Genomic DNA, 20197 nt, shown 5'->3' with positions numbered 1-20197 from the left:
GCAACATGTATTATAGGAACTTAACAAATGGTTAACTCTTGTTTTTTTCTTGCTTGACTTTAAATTCCAGTTCACTGGGTAAATTTCTCCATTCACTTCTGCTTTATAGTGCCCATCTCATTTGGCTTCTAATTTATGACTCTATGTAGATTCTTGAAATCTTTCAACTCTCTTTGGGTTCCTTGATCATAGTATGATCCAGCAATCTATAACAAGAAATACATGGGTCTTACAGAAAGTCTTCATTCTTGTTTCTGACACAGAGCTCCAAAAACCCTAGGAATTGCCTAAGTGGTAAGAGAGATAATGGTGTTTTAATATTTATAACAAACACCTTTCAATCATACCTGAGTTTACATTGATGAAATGACTTTTAAAAAGCACCTATGGGCTGAGTGCCAGAGGAACCAACCACCTGATTGGAGGATTGGAAGTTTCAGTCCCACCCTCCTGACCTCTAGGGAGATGAGAGGGGCTGGAGATTGAATTGGTTACCTATGGATAATTGACAGGTGAAAAGTGGTGCACTCTGTCCTTTCCCCATACCTTGTCCTGTGCATCTCTTTCATCTAGCTGTTCTTAAGTTATATCTTTTTATACTGAACTGGATATCTAGTAAATAAAATGTTTTTCTGATTTCCGTGGGCCCCTCTTAACAAATCAGTGAAACCTGAGGAGGGGATCATTGGAACCTATGATTTATAGCTGGTCGGTCAGAAACACAAGTGACAACCTGTTGCTATTGGCAACTGAAAGGGGGCACCCTGTGGGACTGAGCTCTTAACCTGTAGAATCTGAAACTATCTTCAGGTAGGTAGTGTCTGAATTGAACTGAGTTGAATTACCCTCAGTCAGTGTCCACGGACAATTAAGTTAATTGCTTGGTAGTGTAAGAGAAACCCGACACACCTTGGAACTGGGTACACAATCAGTAAAGGCCTTTCTCTGTCCTTGAGCTCATCTTCGTAATTTTGGTTTCACATGATTGAATGCTGTGCCTCTGTCCTCCAGTACAGCTGTAGCAAGAAAAAGTTTTCATTACTGTAAGAGCTAGATATGCCTTAAATGTTTTTAAGCCCTTCAAATTTATAATGGAATTTTATTTGTATCAAATAAGAGCAAAGTATACAAACTGAAGATTTCTGGAGGGAATAAATATTTCTTTTTTCATTTTCAAACATGCATTCACATGTCATCATATTAAAAAATAAATCAATAAAAATTCACAAAATTTTTAAATCAATAGATCAATAAACTTTGCAAAATTAATACTTTGATACTTATTCATTATTTTTAACTATATATACAACTCCAAACACCATAGCAGAGTGAATTTCTGTATATGAAAACAAATGTAGTTGATGAAACCTTTTAGCTAGACATACAGAGTTTGATGTCTTAATAGACATCTCACACCCAACATGTTGACCTGATCTCCTCATTTTCTCCCCTGTACTTATTTAGTTATAGCCTTTCCCTTCCCAAATGACGGTAACTTTGTCCTTTCCACGGGGCAGACAAAAAAACTAAGATTACTCTTATGTTCCTTCCTTTCTGTCATATTTTTTTGGCCAATCTGTGGCTTTACCTTTAAAATATATTTTGATTCCAGCTGCGTCTTCCCACCTTCCATGCTACTATCCTGATCTGAGGTATCAGCAAGCATCTCTCTCCTCTGAAACTAAGATATCTTCCAAATTGATCTCCCTTTTGCTTTCTACATTCTCTTCTACAGTCTGGTTTTCCTGCTTCTATTGTCTACTCTATATAGTTCACTCTTAACACAACTTTTTGAGTAGTTATTTTAAAACATAAATTGGAACATGTCATTCCTCTATTCCAAAACTTGCATTGGAAGTTCAGTTTTATTCAAAACAATGCCTTAGTCCTCCCGATAGCCTGCACTGTGTGATCTGCACCTGCACCTGTACCACCACCCTCCCCATAACTACCTTAGTCCTCTCCTCCCGATTCTTTTGTGCCCCACCTGGAAACATGCCAGGTTTGTATCTGCCTTCAGACCTTGGGTCTTACTGTTTTCTTCATGATCTCCTCTTCCCTTAGATAAATTATAGGCTGATTTCATCTCCCTTTAGTCTTTGTTCAGATCTCATCCTCTCTATGAAACCTATCCTAAACACTGCATATCATCTTTCCTACCCAGTTTTGTGTACACTGATGGGTCATTTTATCCTGTTTCATGTTCTCTTTTTTTCTGTAACATTTATAAACCTCTCACATACTGTTTTACATACTGTATTTATTTTCCCTCCTAAAATATAAGCTCTTCAAAAACAAGCATCTTTGTTTTTTATTCACTGATGTATCTCAGGCAGTGGAGAATAATGCCTAGCACAGAGCAGGCACTCAATAAATTCTTAGTGAATGGGGCAGCCTGAGTGGCTCAGCGGTTAGCGCTGCTGCCCTTGACCCAGGGTGTGATCCTGGAGACCTGGTATCGAGGCCCACATTAGGTTCCCTGCATGGAGCCTGCTTCTCCCTCTGCCTGTGTGTCTGCGCCTCTCTCTCTCTCTCTCTCATAAATAAAATCTTTTAAAAAATACTTAGAGAATAAAAACATAAATGAATAAATGAGACTTTATGTCAAGTAAATTCATTTTTAAAATTTAATGCATTAGGGTTTTGTTAGGTGGGAGGTTTGTTACTACTGCTACTTCTATGTAAAGCTGAAATACAGAAGGGAAAATAAAATCTCACCAGTTATCTCCCTTTGTATAGATAAAGCCAAATGATTGAATGCTTGACTGAGTTGACTGGTTGTTTAGACATTTTTTTTTAATAATAGCTTAAGGGAAAACTAAGCTATTTGACTTCCACCCCCTCTCCCTTTACTAGAGCTGCAGTTGTCAAAATGGCACATAATACACACTTGGTTTTTAAAGAACTTAGTTAATTGAATTCATTGAACCAAAAATACTCACAGTGAAAATCATCAACATTTATATGTAAAACAAAATCTGTTTTTGTCTGACTTAAAGAGGATGTAGCTGGGGGCTAAAGGATTACAAATAAGTAAGAGAATAATCTTACATATTTTTGTTGTTGTTTTCATGCAAGCTTTCTAAACTCTGAAAAGACAGTGTTTGGAAATTCATTACCTGACGGTAAAGTGTACAAAGTTGAAGAGTTTAAATTGAGTAATAGAAGCAAATACTAATATATCATACATGAGAACTATTATAGAAACAACAGAGCAAAAGATGAACTCTGTAGAAATGCTGTCCTTTTTAGGAAACCACATCCTCTGTTTTCAGAGATTTCATAAGGCTGTTTATAGGTTAGCCTGGAAAGCATAAGATCTTCTGCCTGAAAGAGATAAGCAATTTTTATACAGAGATATGTCCAGCATGGATTATATAATGATGAAGAATAGGGTTTGTGGAAAGAACAGGATGTGAAAGAGGGAAAAAAAAAATGTAAAGAACCAGAGGTTACCTTATACAGCTCTTAGGGAAAGGAAGATTGGGTGATGGCAAAGATTACTAGAAAATACTTGCAAAGCTAAACAAGGACTGCCATATAAAAAGCTAGATTCAAGAACAGCTCTTGAATGTCCGAGGTCAGTTTATGTGTGAGTATACATGTGTATATATAAAGTACATATGCACCCATATGCTTATAACACACATAGTGTATGTATGTATGAAAGGTACTGAGAGAATATTGATCAAATATTTTTTATCAAATATTGATCAAAAATATTTACGTCACTATTCAGCTCTTGATCTCAGCTTTTCCATTACTGATGGTAATTCCTTTATTGATGAGTTTTGGAAACAGAGAGGTGCTTCTAACAGAACTATTCCTAGGATTCTATGTCCTATCAAGACCTCTTTTTATATGTTTCACTTTTGTTAGATCGCTTTTCTCACTGACTGAAGGCAGCATTAGAGTGCTGGGCAAGGGGTAAGACAGGAAGAGAAGAGTGATTAACAGGAAGAAAGAAAAATTAGAAGGTTTTTCTGCAGACTTTTCTTGATTTCTCAATTCTGCATTGTCACAGAACTAAGAGTTCTACCAGATTGTTCATTACAATTTTGTGTATTTGCTAATACCCCCAAATAAATGTGATATACTACCCCCAAGTATATGTTTTTTAAAAAATACAACAAATGTAACCAATTTTAAATGCTTTCATGTGGTTGGCCACTGCCAAATCATTCCATTGATTTTGATAGGTAGTTCCACTGTGGCATGTATTAAAATCCCTATTGAATTTATCTGTAGATTGGAAATTATTTGTGTATATCCTGTTTATATTTCCCAAGGAGTACATATATTCACATATATCACAGAGACATGAAATGAGGGAATGCTTAGATTATCCCTAAATCAGCCTTTGCTTAAAAAAAAAAAATCTAGGTTATTTTATTTCTCATGACTATAGGAAATACCTGACTAAAATAATCTTGATGTAGGTCAAATGAAGAAATTCTCACATGGAGTTTATTATATTCATCAACTTTAGTCCCACCCACTCATTCATCCCCAGCATTTCAGTCTTAATGTTAAGGTTGGTCTACATTGTTCTTCTGGTTGAAATTTTTACACTTAATCTTCAGGATGCCCCTAGTTTACATTCCTAGTTCTATATTGTTACTCTACAGAGTCCCTCAGAATGTGGCAAAGTTTGTAGTACAATGAGTTACAATGTAATTTGATACCCTGGGGGTAAATTTTAAAATATTTTTTCTTTGTTGGCTCCCCAGTGTATTCTATGCCAGCAAGGAAAATTGTTTAGAAGCTAGGATTATATCATAGCCTGTATCAACAGATGGAACTTTAAAAGCCAGTCAGATTGCAAGCCATATTTGTATTATGTTAAATAATATATTTAATTATATCAGTACTTCTTTCACACCTTAACTTCAGTGGATCCCAAAATATTTCATGAAAACTTGGGGAAGAAGAAACTCATTCCTCAAATAGACTACATAAATGATATAAAGTGTATTGCCTTCCATGGTGCCAATAGCTTCCATCCTGACCATATTTTATACAGGTGGGTATACTTAGAAACAGGTATGGGTGTGCATTTTCTGTGTATATTTATATTATGACCAAATCTAAAATATTTAGCTTTCCTATCACTTTCTCCCCAGCTTTTCTCCTCTCGTTCAGTGAGCATATATATATTTTTTTTTCTGCAACTGGAAGGTAAAAACTTTATATTTTTCCATCCTTCTGTCTTTGTTTCTTCTCTTTCTTTCTCACCTGTTTGTTAAAGCTCTGCCCAAGAGGCATACTATGTTCTGATTGTTCGGATCCCTATTCAAAATCCACTAACAGACAGCTCTGTGATTTGGGGCAAGAGATCTAACCAGTCTAAACCTATGTCCTCTTCTGGAAAAGAGTGATGGCAATAGTACATACCTCCCAGGGCAGATGCAATTTTACTGAAATAATCCCTTCAGAGCATTGGACACAATACCTGTCACATAGGAAGTGCTTAAGCAATGGAAACTGAACTGTATCCTCTCCATGGAGCACTTTCTATCCTCACGTTAACCTCTTCCCCTCAAGTGACCTCATAGTGCATTGCTGTTAGAAAGCTCTTACTGAATTGTGTTCTCTAGTCCAGTGACTTGCATATATACCTGGCTTCTGTGTCACTGAGAATTTGCAGAGCTCCTATTAATGCAGACACTATGTTAGATCCTCAAAATACAGTGTGTACAAATACAGGTGTGGTATTCCTGCTTACCTTCCACCTGGAGAAGACAGATAATGAAAAAGTTAATAGATAAGTGTCATATTATGACATGGTGATAAGGGCTAGGAAGGAAATAAAAGAGGTGATATGATAGTTACTGTTTTGTGTGTTTGGAGCTACATTACTAAGAGTAGAGTGAGACCACACTATCACTTTAGTGTCTCTTGAGGCTCCCTAACTGTCCCTGTCTGAGGTTCTAGGCATTCTATAAAAAGCTGCCGAAGCTATACTTTCTAGTTTAGGGAACTTCTTGGGAAACTGCTTCCTCTCTCTCACTGAAATTCATTTGCTCTTACCAGATTAAACCCATTTTCTCCTTCTATCTGATCACTCATTGTCTCTTCCATTCTATTCAGATTGAGGTTACTGTCTGCCTGGCATCGATTTCAGGTTCATCCCAAGACAGTATCACTAGCTTAGAGCCTTCTTTATGATGCCATGTACTATAGCTGGATAGCAGGAGCCCAGAGCCAGGACATCTGTTCTCTGCCCTGTCTCCATGCTTGGTGTTCCTCCTTGCCAGGGACAGAAAAGCAGATAAGGAATCCCCGAAGGGTAAGTTCTAATTATCTCCCCAAAGAAAAGAACTTGGGTAGAGAGACTCAACAACAGTACCAGCTGTCATTGCTGATTTTTACTTTAGAGATTGAAAGGGATTCACACTTGTCCTTACAATAAAGTAAAAGAAAACTTTCCTTTAGATAAATCATTCCACAGCCTTCTTTATCACAAGCTGCATAGATTTTGGTTTCTAGTACAGTTATCATATCAAGAGCTCTTTTCAGAACCTCTCCTGAGACTCAGAGCCAAAGATGAATGCTGATGACAATGGGAGACTATACATGTTTTAACATGCTGATTCTTTCTGTCCACCTATCCGTTGTCAGTTCATCTGCCCATCTCTCTCTGTCTCTCTCTCTCTCTCTCTCCTGTCTCTCCTCTCTCTCTCTCTCTCTCTCTCTCTCTCAAGATAACATTCCTTATCCATTCACTTTTCTGGAAAATACCTGTATCTAAACCTAAGAAGACTAAGGTGGAATTGGATGGCTTAGCTCAATCTGTGGACTTGACTCCACATTGGCTCTATGATCTGTCTACGGGAAAGTCACAGAAGCATTTGGGCTTCTTGAACTAGAGTCATTGAAAACGGATCCAGTCATTGTGTGGCTAACCCTGAGAACGCTGATTTGATATTTCTGTTTGGGCTATGTGTCAGTGCTGTCTAAAGAAGCAGACATAGTGACTCCTCCTCGTGTCGAGAAAAGCAACTAATCCCCTCATCTTGTATTTTGCAAATATCTAGTATTACTCTGCTTGTTCCCAAAGCACAAGCTTCATGAATTAATGCCTCCTTTGACAGTTAAATATTCAAAACTCATTTGCTTAAACTAAGTGGTAAAGAAAATAATTTTAAAGATGGGTGGTGGAAGGGGTTGCTGAGTTATATTGAAAGCATTTGATTAAATAGATTTGAGAGCCACAGCTAAATTAATAAAAACTGGCACACTTCACCCACTTTTCTTTCTTATTTTTCAGACATGAAAATTGCTCAGACTTCAAGTCTAGTCTGTGTGAAAGCATTAAGTGTTTCAGAAATCAACATGTTCTTATCAATCTTTTGTGCTCAGGGGGAAAAGAAAGCCAACTTGTGACATTATTTCCTTATGTTCTAGAAACCTGATAATACCTTATTGTACACTGGGAGTATAAGCAGGTTTCATTGTAAAGAGGTTCTTGTGACAAGATCTGTGAAGAACATTATGTTATTAACTTAGACGTCTGCACTTAGCAACATAGCTTTTTCAAGACAATTTTTGTTGGTCTACAGGTGGTTATTTAAGACAATCAATTTACATAGAACAATTTATTCTTTTTTCATGCTGTTAAAGCAAATTGGTATGTAATTAGATTTATATACTGAATAATCTCATTTGCATATCCAATTAATTCTTCCTATTTTAATTTGCTAGGGTTGAATTCACATTAGTAGTAAAAATAACACTTAAATTATCAAGGATTCAAGTTTTCCTTTGCTGTAATTTGTTCAAGATGTTCCATTTAAAAATTGGTCCCCAGCATTCTTTTCAAAATCTATTGGGGATATATGAAAGACTTTACTTAAAAATGCCCTTAGCCAAAAATCACAAACTTGAGGCTTGCCCGTTGTTCCTGATGTACAGAGTAATGGATGGTATAAAGTCACTTCCTGCCTCATTACACAAAATTTTTCAAAAGAAGGGAAAGTCAGTTTCCAGGTTTTTATCTTCTAACCTATTTTCACATTTCAGAGTATGTTTAAACACAAAAACACATACATACAAAAATGCTGCATCTTCCTAAATAATTTATACTTATTCTTCAGTCGTATCACTTCATCTATTGTGGCTTATTACTAAAATAGAAAATGTATGGTATTGGGATTAAAACACATCAGGGCTTAATACTTGTTTCTCCTTTTGCTGATTGATTTGGGCATCTGATTTTATCTGAGAGTTATTGTCCTCATCTGTAAGAGAGTCATGTGTAATGTGCCTTTTAGAATATGGTGTAACATATGAAAGTATCTGCTAGTATTGCAATAGAAGATCCTCAGTATGCAGCTGTATCCGGTCTGTACTAAAGATATGTTCACTTTCTAAGGCTCAATAATATTTTTCTTAAGCTCAGTGAACATTTATTATGATGATTCTCATTGCCAGACACTTTAAGTCAAATGCTGGCTGAGCATTTTGAGTTACTTAGTCTTGCTATGCCTCAGTTTCTTCATTTGTAAATTAGAAATAATAAAAGAATTGTGATTATGAGGGGTCAATACATGTTAAACTCTTGGAATATTTCCTAGCACAGGTAAAGCAGTCAATAAATGTTAACCATTGCTGTCACTGTTACCATCTTGAAAGAATAAGCACACATATCAGAGGGTTGTTTTTATCCTTGTCTATTACCAAATGTATTGGTTTACTAAGGCTGCCATAAGAAAGTACTGCACATTGGATAGCTTACACAGCAGAAATTTATTGTCTGGGATTCCTCCGTGGCTCAGCAGTTAAGCATCTGCCTTCTGGCTCAGGGCGTGATCCTGGAGTCCCAGGATCAAGTCCCACATTGGGCTCCCTGCATGGAGCCTGCTTCTGTCTCTGCCTCTGCCTATCTCTGTCTGTCTGTCTGTCTGTCTCTCTCTCTCTCTCTCTCTCTTTCATGAATAAATAAATACTTTTTTTAAAAGATTTTATTTATTTATTCATGAGAGGCAGAGACACAGGCAGAGGGAGAAGCAGGCTCCATGCAGGGAGCCCAATGTGGGATTCGATCCTGAGACTCCAGGATCACGCCCTGGGCCGAAGTCAGGCACTAAACCGCTGAGCCACCCAGGGATCCCAAATAAATAAAATTTTTTAAAAAAGAAATTGTCTTAGTTATGGAGAATAAAGTCCAGGATCGAATGTTGGCAGATTTTGGTTTCTGCCAAGGCCTATTTCCTTGGCTTGCAAAGAGCTGCCTTCTTGCTGCCTACAGGCATTTTCTTCTGTGTGTGTCCAAATTTCTTCCCCCTAAAATGACATCCGTTAAATCGGATTAGGACCTATATTTTAATTTAATCACCTCTTTGAAGGCCCTGTCTCCAAATTTCTCACTGTCTGAGATTATGGGGGTGATACTTCCCATCCTTTGAATTTGAGGGAACATAATCCAGTCCATAATACCAACATTGATCTTTCTTTATGTGTGGGAGATATCCTGAAGCTCTGCCTTCAGAACGTATACCAGAATGTAAGCATACCTATTTTTGTGAAGTATTTAAAAAGCATATGTAATCTCTGCCTTATCTAAAAAAAATTCTGCCCTGTTTCTGTGGTTACAGTCATTCTTTCAAAGCCACAAGTTTATTTATTCCCCTCTGATCCTTCACCTGTGTGTGTGACAAACTCAGGTAGTAGAAAGATCATAACATTTATGATCCAGAGACCTAGGTTCACATGCAGATTTGCTATTTATTATACACAAAAACATATTATACAAATATATATACACAGGAATTATGTAAACTCAGGCAAGTCATTTCACCTCTGTGAGACTTTGTTTCAGTCCTCACTGAGTATATATAGCAACTACAAAGCAAATGCTCTAAAGATTTTTTTTTTTTTTTTTTTTGGTCAAAATACCGCTTTCCCTTTGAACCACCATCTACATGGTTATTTTAATGTCATTTACACTATTTGGAATGCCTGTATCCTGTAACTCTGTGTGTAACTTTCAAATAACCTACAGACATTTGAAAAACTGTACCAGTTTCTTCATTTCAATTTGGAAGATGAGCAACTTTTTTTTTTTTTTTATAAGTAAGACTAGAGAGGCTTAGAATTCTGTAAGTTGGAGTGATCTTAAACAACATCTAACTCATTCATGGTCCTATTACTAGACCCTTTACATCAGAAAAGAAACATACCAGAATCTTTTATTGACAGATAATGACTGACCAAGTATATAAAATCAAGGAAACCACTTCTGCTTTTCTTTTGTTGTCGCTTCCCATCCGCCAGGAAAAGGATTCAAGAGTGGCCACAATAGCCTATACAACTGTTCCACACTTTGGCACCTCCCCCTCTTTATCCCATCTTAGAGCCTCATCTTACAGTGAGGGAATAGGCAGAGGGAAAATAATTTCTTAGGATTCTATCTGATTCCTTATTTTCTCTATGATCCCTTTGTATCTTTAATCCATGGGTTTCTTTAATGCCTTTAAAATACTTTCTAAAATACTACTACTACTCCTAAGCTCCCTGTGTCAGCCTTCCCATTCTGTCAGATTCATGTAGACTTACCCTTCTTACCTTTCCAAGAAAAGACCTCCTACTCTACAATATTGTGAATATTACGCTGAAAGGAAAACTCTCTCTCCTTGGTTAGATAATGTTATCAGAGCCACCACAAAAAATGGGAGCAGAAAAGAGAAAAACTTCACCCAATGATATATTTATTCACAAAGCAAATATTTTATATGTGCCTGTACTAATTGCCAAGAATTCTATCTAAAAAGGCAGTTCATTCCCTATGGATCTGCTAATCAAAACAGATGCTCCCCACCCTGCCCTCCACACTGAAATATGCTAAGTGCTGGACAGAAAATGAGCCCTGACAGCAATGCAACTACAATGGGACACAGCATCAAACCCAAATCCAACACCTACTGGGACCATGGTAGGATGTAAAATGGAGTGAAAATACGGACTTCACAGAGGATGTGCTACTATTTATAGACACAGGAGACTTAACAAAGAAACCTGGGAGGGGCTCAAAGGGTAAAGGGACATGCCCAACCACTTTGAAACAAGGAACTAGCTGTACTTGGTTCCAAGGGAAACCACATCTCAGTATGGTAGGTAGTTTTCCATATGTAGACATATTTATTATGATGGAATGTGTTGTCTGTCAAAGTATGCTTCCCAATCACACTTGGGTTATTGTTTAAAACATTTATTATTGCTCTTCTCTTACAGAATTTTCTTCATGCTTTGTGTTTTATTCCTCTGAATATTTAAACTATTGGTAAATCCTTGCCCTTTGGAGTTGTATTTCATTTTTGGCAACCGCTAGCTTTCTATTTTTAGAAGCTTATTCAGAGCCAAGTCACAGTAAACATCAGTGATCAAGCTGGGTAACACTGTTTTTGGTCAGAAAATGAATTGTGACTGTAAATTAGTAAGGCTAATTTTCTTACATGGCTTATAAATCAGTTCTCTGTATGGTTTAAAAGAGGAGTATGAAAACTCACATGAGATAATATATATGAAAACCTTTTTTATTGTAAGTTAGTCTATAAAATTAAGACCTTATTTTATTTGTATTAATTATTAAATTATATTTCAACACACTGCTTTAAAATTAAATAAATATGTTCAATTAACATTTTAACTGCTAAATTAGTTTATTTAAAATTGTTCATTTGGTGGTTTCTACCATCTACTCTGTAAATTGAGCTCATTTCAATTTCAGATCTTGAATTTATAGGAAATGTGTTAAGAGTATTGTCAAATGAGGGACGCCTAGGTGGCTCAGTTGGTTGTGTGTCCGCTCTTGATTTTGGCTCAGGTCATGATCTCAGGATTGTGGAACTGAGCCTGTTCTATGCCCTGTGCTCAGCAGAGAGTCTGCTTGAGGATTTTCTTCCTCTGCCCCTCCTCCACATGTGCACGAGTGGGTGTGCTCTCTCTCTCTCTCTCTCTCAAATAAATAATAAATAAATCTTTTTTTTTAAAAAAATGGTATTGTCAAATGAGGAAACTGAGGCTTAGAAAAGAGAAATAAATAACTTAAGTAAGGTCCCAAGAGTAGTAACTGATGGACCAGAGAATATAGTTTAAATTTCCTGACCCCAAGTCCACTAGTTTTTGTTCCTTCCATTCATGTAGATCAAATGATTTAACCTAAAATGCCCTTTCTCTTATTTTCTCTCCCAAAACTCTTCCTTTAACCTCCATTAGTCTACACCAATATTCCCTCAGTTACTAGTTTAAATTGATGCCCATATTGGGCACTAGATAAATGAATTTCTAAATGTTAGCAGTTTCCCCTTTTGTAAAAATCAGCTGACCACTTCTCTGTGCCAAACCTAGAGTGTGTTTTTGATTGAGTTATGAGTGGCTATGTAGGGTCAATAGCAGTTGCAAAACAAGTTTGACAGTATAGATACTATAGAAAAGCTGAGTTTGGTTGTTGTTTTATTGTTGTTTATTTATTTATTTTTTTTGCTTTGTTTCCTTTTGTTGTCCTTGGTAGATAAAACTAACCTGATCATCAGACTTAATATTTGCTAAGTTCCCCAAGGCCTTATTTTCCTTCCTGAAAGCAATTAATTGCTGAATTTCTACTTACGGGTTGAGCTTTACCTACTCCCTCTGCCCCAAAGGTGAGCTACAGGAGTTCAAGAGGGATCTGGAAAGGCCATTGAAAAAAGAGTTCTTCACTGCCTTGGCAATCAGTTTGGTTGCCATTGCCAACCTCCTTGTTATTTGTAGAGGATGTTGTCTAAGAAAACCCCCTCACGGTTTAAAGCCTCTTAAAAGTATACAGATTGCAAGGCCCCAGAAGGAAATTTTAGTTATTGTGCTACTTTCTATATTATACTGTTTATAATCATGTTGTGGAAAGACCATAAAATTGTGGGTTTAAGTATATGCTATATACTTCATACATTACTTTTCCATTAAAAGTGCCATGAGTCACTATAGTACGTACACTGTGTTAAGGGGACACGTATTTTCAGGAGATGGCTCTTTTAACAATTATTTTTATTTTGTCAAGGTACACAGATATCTTTGTCCTTTATTTGTTTTAAATCCCAAAGTCGAATCTGTTGATAGAAAACATGAAGTGAAGCAAAAGGTTCTGTTTGTGGAAATAGAAAGGAGTATGTACCTGAGGGGCAGCATGTTTTTTGCTTGTTAGTTCTTTTGCTACAATTTTGTTTTTGTTTTTAGTGCCCCAGGGTAGCAAATTGGCAGGTGTAAATAAGGTTCTAGCTAGTATCATAGTGTATTTACAATTAGTTATCATGGGTTAAAACATATGTGGTGTATAGGGAATTAGGTGTACAATTTCTGTGTAGAATAATGGAAGGTTGTCTAATTTCAAACATAGCTTGAATATACTTCTTCAGCCTAATGTTGCAATAATTCTCAGCAACTTTTATGAAGTAGATACAAATGGATTTTTAGAGATCTTTTTGTTTGTGTCTTATTTTATACTTGTATAAAGTTTGAAATTTTAAATATTAAAAAATTGTGTGGTTTAAATAACAGGATATATTACTTTCTCCTCCATATGTTTTTCCACCTTACATCTCCCTTTTCCAAACGCATTAATGAGGCCAGCTCAAGGGTATTAAATCTAAGAATGAACAAAAAAGATGTTATTCTTTCTCAGTTAAAGCATTCAGCCCTCCCTTGCAATAGGTATTTGACAAATGGATTTTTTGTTTAGGAAAGAGAACAAATGTTTGGGAAAAGTGTTGACGTTTTATTATATGCTGTTTATTTGCCACTCCTCCCCAAAAAAATCATTTCTAGTCCAAGTAAGTTTAGGTAAGAGACCTGGATTTAACTTTGTAAGAATAAAAAAAAATCTTCAGTCCTTTCTGGAAGGTATGGGTCACAGGTCTTTGCTTCTCCTGTTATCTACCTCATAGAGCCAGGTATTATGCCCCAGTTAATGCTGAGGAAGAATTTGACCTATTCACATCTTTACATACAACCTACATTCTGGCACATGTAGAGTTTTGTGACTCAGAGTAACAGCTTCACCCTAAAATTCAGATGGCTTTAAAAAAAAGAAAAAACTTCCCTAAATAATTATTTTGGATTAAATCTATAGTCTCCAGAGGTGTAAAGTTGTAATGATCACTTTTTCTCTAAAATGTCACAACCTCTAAATGACATAAATCCTGAAATTTCAAGGTATTTAGAAAAGTTTTGTTGTATTACTCCTCCCTCCAGTGTGACACAGAATCTTAATGAGAATCCCACCATGCCTTTTGAATCATTAACTCTGAAGAGAGTTCAGGAATGTAAGGCTTGGGAGATTCATAGCTGTAACTGCAAAGAGAAATCTTGTCTGCTCAAGAATGTGTGTGCATCACCCAGTGTGTGTGTGCCTGGCTTTCTATTTTTAACATTTTTAATGACAAGCTGTGTCTTTGGTTCTGTATGCCCTTCACCTTTCTCAGAATGAGATTGATAGTGAAAATTTTTCAACTGTTCGCATAAAAGTTGAATTAAGGGTCTTGATTTCACTTTAAAGTACTACAGCATTACCTCATATTCATGTGGTAGCCTCCCCTGTTTCTGTTTCTTGTTCTTTCTGTATTCTGACATGTAGGGCAGTTCAGTAAAAGTATAACACCACATTGAGATGCCGGGCTTCTCTATACAGACAGGAAAATAAGTCTAAAGAACTGAAACAGAGGATTGCACACTGCCAGACCAATTTGAAGTGATGGAACGTGAATATTTTGACACGTAATAGCCTAGTACCTCTTTGCCAGAGGATGCTAACAAAATGAATATGCAAATCATCATAGTGTTACCAAGTTTCTTTTGACTCTTGTTTTCAGGGCAAGTCCATTTGGGTTGTTAACTTTCAAATATTTGAAGGACTGTCACATGGAGGAGGAAACTGACTTGTTTGCAGTAGCTTGAGATCTTGGACACATCTAAAACTAAGGCACATTCTACTTCAGATTTAGGATTTGCTTTCTCATAATTTGAGATATCTAACCAATAGAATGGGTTTTCTGAAATGAAGAAGAGAGTGTTTGAATGCGATGAGGATGTTGGGATTGTGCAGGAATTATCTGAATTATCTGGCAAAAATGTTGAAGAGTGTAACAAGCATTCTGTGGAATTTTAAAAGCAGAGTAATTATGATTTAAGCCATAAGAAAGGGCAGATAGCCTCTCATTTCACTTGGTGATAATAGGTGAAGATACACAAATATCTCAAGACAGAAAAATGTCCAAGGAATTGAAGAGAATTACAAATGCATGTGAAAGGTAACCTAAGGATAATACTGTTTTTCTGGTGCAAAAAGTAGTGTGACGTAAACTCAGATTGGATTGCCCAGAAGTGTCATCAGATTCCTTGTGTACTTCTGTCTTCAGAGTCTGTTTTACTAGTTGTCATCAAGGGTTTGTTATTAGGACTGATTAAAATTCAGCTTCTTCCAAGTCCCCAAATTCCATGAAGACAGCAGCTATGTCTGTTCCCTCTTCGCATCCCCAGAGTCTAGAACAGTGCCTGGAACATAATAAGGACTAAGTAAATATTTGTTGGATAAATAAATGAATGGATACGTTTTGAAAATTTTAATGTGACAATGACTTATCGGTAAAACAAGTCTCAAAAGGGAAGTCTAATTAGTGTTTTTGATTTATGTGCTTGCCAGTCATCACTGAGTATATATAACAATTGTAAATTGCAAATACTCTATAGATTTTTTCTCTATCAAAATACTACTTTGTCAGGATGCCGGGGTGGCTCAGCGGTTAAAGCGTCTGCCTTCGGCTCAGAGCATGATCCTGGAGTCCCGTGATCAAGTCCCACATTGGGCTCCCTGCATGGAGCCTGCTTCTCCCTCTGCCTGTGTCTCTGCCTCTCTCTCTCTCTCTCTGTGTCTCTCATGAATAAATAAATAAAATATTCTAAAAAATACTACCTTGTCTTTAGAACCATCATCAGCAAGTTATTTTAATATCATTTACACTATTTTGAAATGCACCCATCCTGTGATCCTTTCAAACAACCTACAGATATTTGAAAAATTCTATCAGTTTCTTCATTCAATTTGGAAGATGTGGCTAGAGGAGCAGTAACTGGAACTCAGTGGGGATATAAAGACACAAATGTGGATAGGAATTCAAGTATTCTACTCATGCCTTACCAGCTATCTTCCTTTCTCTGCAGTAGAAGAACTGCCAGTTTTAAGTAAGTGGTTTTCCTCACAGTTCAGGAGAATGGCTCATTGGGAGTTCTGGTCAGTACTTTCAAATTCAAATAAGCAAGCTCTTTGAAAGAAATACATAATGAAAAATAATTTAAGATTACAGTGGTCATCTGATGTGATCTGGAACCATTCACCTACTCCTACATGGCAATAAAAATAAATTATATAATGGGACAGCCAACTGTTACAGCTTGGAAAACTGCTAAAGACTAAAAATAACTATATAGGTTAATACCATGAAGTTCTTAACCAGACAGGCATATTTTTCCAATTCTGGGGTCAGAAAGTATCTGTAAACATTACTGCATGTCAAAAAACCAAGTGAAAATGACCTCTAGCTTTGAGGCACTTATTGAGAACCTATTTTAAATTGAATACACAAGCCAAGATAATACAGGCTGTTTGATAAGAAACATTAGAGAAATCTATAACATGAGGCTTTTTATTATAGGTTTATTACATCAATCTCTCCAGTGGGTAATGGAACTTGTAAATATACTCTTATGTAGGAGTCTCCTTGCGGGCATTTTATTCATGCTGAAGTAAGCACAGCAGACTTATTTGCTGTCAGGGTACATTGAATGTAAGATTAGTATTTATTTTGGTTCTAAGGAGGTTTTGCTTTTGTGAATTGAAAGTTGGATCAGCTGCACGGAAACAAGATGGGACTGCAGGGAGCACAGGAAGTAAATTAGTTTTTTGTAAATATGCATTCTGTAAACCAAAGTATTTAGTTAGCATGGGACGCGTACGTGTGGTTTCTCAGATGGGTGAGTCATGCATCAGATGTGTATGTTTATGGCTCTGTGGTTTGGATAGAGAGAGAGATTCAAAATAATATGGTATAGCCACTGTTTTCCAGTACAAAGAGTTCTAGGATAAAAAAAATTATTATTTAAAAAAGTAATAATAAAGTATTTTTACAAGAAAAATTCTTAACCTCTTTTTGACCAGACTTTATTAAAATTACAGGGGAACATGTGAATAAATAAAACCCTAATGGGTCATCCAGCTACAGTCTAATTTCCATAAAATGGGTAAATAACATTAACAAATTATTCCAACCTGTCCTGACACTCAAGCGGAGTTTATCAGATGTAACTTAAGCCATGAGAATGACTTGCTGTAGAAATGATCCAAGCAGTAAATAGCTGTCTGTGACTTATTACTCATATAGTAGGGGCCAGATATGGTGCTAAGTGACCTACTTTACTGCATTTAATACTATTTAATATTTTAATCAGGTAATTTAATATTTGTATCAGGTGATTATGAAAACAGGTACTACTGATACTCTCATTTTACCAAGGAGGAAAAGTAAAGCTCAGAGAAGTAAAACAACTTACTGAAGTTCACACAAATAAAGTCGATTCCACCTGTCTCTGTTGTGACATGATATGCATTGTGTCCTATATTCTTACAATAAAGTAAGTTAGAGAAAAGAAAATATTAAAATCATAAGGGACAGAAATAGGTTTATGGCACTGTACTGTATTTCTTAAAGACCTGTGTATAAGTGGACCCACACAGTTCACACTCATGTTGTTCAAGGCTGAACTGTTCAGTGATAACAAGCAGAATATCTTTATTAGAAAAATAACACTTTATTGCAGAACAAAATATCATCAAAACTTCCTTAGAACAGAGTAAATCTATAGTATCTTGCAGGCAAACACCCTAGTCTGCTATGAGGTTTCTGTTCTCTCATCTACCATGATGATTAGTGAATTGTAATACCTCTTATGTTAATGTTCAAATTAATGTCCCTTAATTATTACTTACTTTTTCACCCATTTGATTTGGCTTCCCAAATATAAGATGATCAGCCAGAGACCAATGGCTTATTCTTTTTTCTTTATCTTTTAAGACGTTTCATACTCTCTGCTATATATTTGACATGCACAAGTATTTATGTGATTGTTTTCCTCTTATACAGCAATGGCTTGAAGTCATCCTCAATGAACATGATCTTTTTGAGAGATATTATATTAAATATGACAACATGTGAACTTCTCAAAATGTTGCTTTTGTTCCTATGTGTAGAACTGGAAACCTCATCAAGAATTGTTTAAACAACTTCATTTTCTCAGCTACACCTTGACATGAAATCCTATTTGTGTTTATATTTTATTGGCTTTTAAAATAGTGTGACAGTTTGCTACAAAATCACTGGGCTTTGGCAAATCTCTATTTCCTTGTGGCTAGAGAAATTTACATTTCTTCCCAAGCTACTCTGTGAGCAGTCTATGTAAGGAGTGACCTCAGTTCAGTTGAAAGCATCCAACATCCTGAAAACTGTAAAGCCACAGCACTTATGGATTTTCCAAAGTCTAAGAGATGCTTTATAAATGATGATAAAACTACAGTAGTATACTCGAACACTTTTAAAAAGAAATACAGTTATAAGTCTGCAAGGGCTTATTTAAGAAGGATCTACTAATGTTGGGGACGTTGGATTCAGCCACACTGTTACATCAAGCAGGTATTTCATGTGTGAGGAGATAAAGCAGCAAACTGTATAAAATAAACAGCATGTGTTCACCTTAGATAGCCAGGACGTTTTACTTTGAATACATTTGCTTTCTGCAAATGAGCACACCGCTTTTAAGAATCCTAAGACTATATTGTGTTAGACAAGTTCTGTATTTGGTCTGTTTCAGGCCTGTTTTAACCTTGTCAATAATTGGTGTATGCCCAGGCAATTAAAACTACAGTATCTAGCAAATTAGGAAGGTGAATTTCAAACCCCAAAGTCATTGGAAATTCCAAGGTCAAATTGAAATGATATTGAATTATCTTCTTTGGGGGATTATTCCTGCTTCTATTTTGTCATCACTAGTGATGACAATCTAGACTTCATTGGCGCTTTTTAGCATCTTCAAAAGCATGACTTACCCAAGGCCAGAATGACAGGTATAAGACTGAAGTTAAACAAGACTGAAGCTCAGCATGTCAGAGCAGAAGTAGAAATCAGAAGCAATTTAATCCTACCCTTTGCTTTTGAAAGACAAGGGAATTGAATCCCTGAGAGGTCAGGTGACTTGCCCAAGATCACCACAAGGAGGCTTGCTATCAGTGCTCTTTCTGTTAATAACTACAGTAAGGAACATTTACTGAACATTTACCTGTGCTGACCACTCTACCAAGTTCTTTACATATTTTGATTTTTAGAGCTGAAGGCACTGAGATGTAGGGTAGTTAAGTAAGATTCCTACTGTATCATATTGACTACAAAAATATTTCTCTTTAGACGAACTAATAGCTACATTCTTTTCAGCTCATTCTTAGCCAGACTAAGACAACAAAAGAAATGCACTAAACATGATTTATTTTATTCTCACATCTCTAGTTCTTGTTCTGAATGTGTGCTCATGGCAGAGAAATATCCCAAGGCTAGGCAACCCCAAATGAAGAGAACCTCTGGCATGAATATTCCAGAAACTCATCAGCCCCTGAATATTTAAGTTGACTGTGTGAGTTATGCATCTAGGACTAAGATAAACATTTCAGAATTTCTATGTAAGATTTTGCAATATTTATATTAGTCAAGATCAGCTTTTTTTTTTCCAAAATAGCTTCGTGGATTACTTGCCTCTCAAGATGTTCTATAAGAAAAAAATCCTGTGATCAAATAATTTTTGGAAAAAAACTACCATCATGATGATGCTTATTACTATATAGAAGTTTTCAGAATGCCTGCAATAAAGAAACATGTTTTTTCGTTTAACCTAGCATTTCCCAAATTTAGATAAACACAAATAAATATTCCCCAAACACACACACATGTGCGTGTGCGCGTACACGCAAGATTTGTTATAGAATACCTAGTGTTCCTACAGACAGGAAAAGATATGTGAAGAGAACTTTATTCAAGAAGTACTTAACAAGTACATATATAGTGGATATTTTGGATGTGCCAGTCCATGACTCCATGGAGTGCATGACATAGTGAAGGAGATGGGCTTC

General features: G+C 36.2%; 1 protein-coding gene across 13 annotated transcripts in view; it reads left to right on the top strand.

Annotated features, from left to right (window-relative positions):
* CNTN4 (contactin 4) overlaps positions 1 to 20197 on the top strand; it is a 927650-nt gene that overhangs the window by 518489 nt on the left and 388964 nt on the right. The gene's annotated exons all lie outside the window — the stretch shown is intronic.

The sequence above is a fragment of the Canis aureus genome, chromosome 19, assembly GCF_053574225.1.
Source record: "Canis aureus isolate CA01 chromosome 19, VMU_Caureus_v.1.0, whole genome shotgun sequence".
In the NCBI taxonomy this organism is placed as follows: Eukaryota; Metazoa; Chordata; class Mammalia; order Carnivora; family Canidae; genus Canis; species Canis aureus.
This window is presented reverse-complemented; position numbering and strand designations above follow the sequence as displayed.